This window comes from Suricata suricatta, chromosome 2, assembly GCF_006229205.1.
Source record: "Suricata suricatta isolate VVHF042 chromosome 2, meerkat_22Aug2017_6uvM2_HiC, whole genome shotgun sequence".
NCBI lineage: Eukaryota > Metazoa > Chordata > Mammalia > Carnivora > Herpestidae > Suricata > Suricata suricatta.
The window spans coordinates 76,778,766-76,780,076 of NC_043701.1; the positions used below are offsets into that span (position 1 = coordinate 76,778,766).

At 33.4% G+C, this 1,311-nt stretch overlaps 1 protein-coding gene across 1 annotated transcript in view; it reads left to right on the top strand.

The window, feature by feature from the left end:
- The window catches only part of CFAP69 (cilia and flagella associated protein 69), a 63,654-nt gene that overhangs the window by 31,900 nt on the left and 30,443 nt on the right, over positions 1–1,311 (top strand). The gene's annotated exons all lie outside the window — the stretch shown is intronic.

Genomic DNA, 1,311 nt, shown 5'->3' on the forward strand with positions numbered 1-1,311 from the left:
GAGAGAGAGAGAGAGATAATAAATACCTTCAATTTGAGAGTGTGAGCATCCTAGGAAAATACGGAATGATAGAATGACAAAAACTTAAAAACAGAACAAACAAACAAACAAAAAAAAACACACCTCTAGTCAGAAGTAATGATTCTACAAGTAGCCTACCAAATTAGCAGACTCCCAATTTGTATGAATATTTTCAATTCTCATCATTCTTAGAGAGGAACTAATAAATGACTTTCTTTTAAAAAATATGTTTATAAGGAAGATACAGCAGTCTTTTCTGGAAGTAATTTAGTTCTGGAAATGATTTTGTATGATGCATTTTCAGTAAATCAAGAAAAACATATATCCGAGAGAGGGAAAAATTATAACTGATTTTTTTTCTCTATTTTCTAATATGCTGAGTAACTAATTTTTTTCTTGGTAAACTGCTGTGTATTAAATAAAACATTGCTTCTCTCTATCCATTATATTATTTATGTTTATAAAAGATTATAAGGCAAAAGAGGAAATGCTGCCTAACACGAGGAAGACTGATAGCTAATAGTTATTGAGTACCTACTATATGGAAGGCCTTAAGCCCCTAACAACTATTAACTAATTTAGTCTTCACAACAAATCTAGGGGTTATAGGTACTATTACGACCCCTGTTGGTCAGATGGGTAGAATATAATCAAAAAAGTTAAATAACGTGTTCTTGGTCACACAGGAAATGGCACAACCAGGATTTAATGCAGGCAGTCTAGCTCCAGAACCCACATTTTTAACCTATATATAATACTCAGAATAGTACTTTTTTTAACATTATTTTAGCTTTAAACAAAAAGTTACTTCTAGAGAAACTTTTTTTTTTTTTAATATTTGTTTATTTTGAGAGAGAGAGAGCACACAAGCAGGAGAGGGGCAGAGAGAGAAAGCGGGAGAGAAAATCCCAAGCAGACCCAACACTCAGTGCAAGCCCAGCATGGGGCTCAATCTCATAACTGAGATCACAACCTGAACCGAAATTGAGAGTTGGATGCTTAACTGACCGAGCCACCCAGGTGTTTTTACAGAACCTTTTAAAGAATGTATATATTGTAAAAAAGAAAGGAGAACTTGCCTTGCTATTTACCAGGACCTACCAGAAAGCTATAGTAATTTAAACTGTATGGTATTAGACAAGGAATAGATCAATGAAAATAGAATATATGGGAGGCTGGCATTATCAGAGATGATATTGCTTTCCGTGAAAATAAAAATTAGGTTCTTTCAGCCTGATGTCCATCACCTGATGAGTGGCTCAAGAAGATATATATATATATATATATATA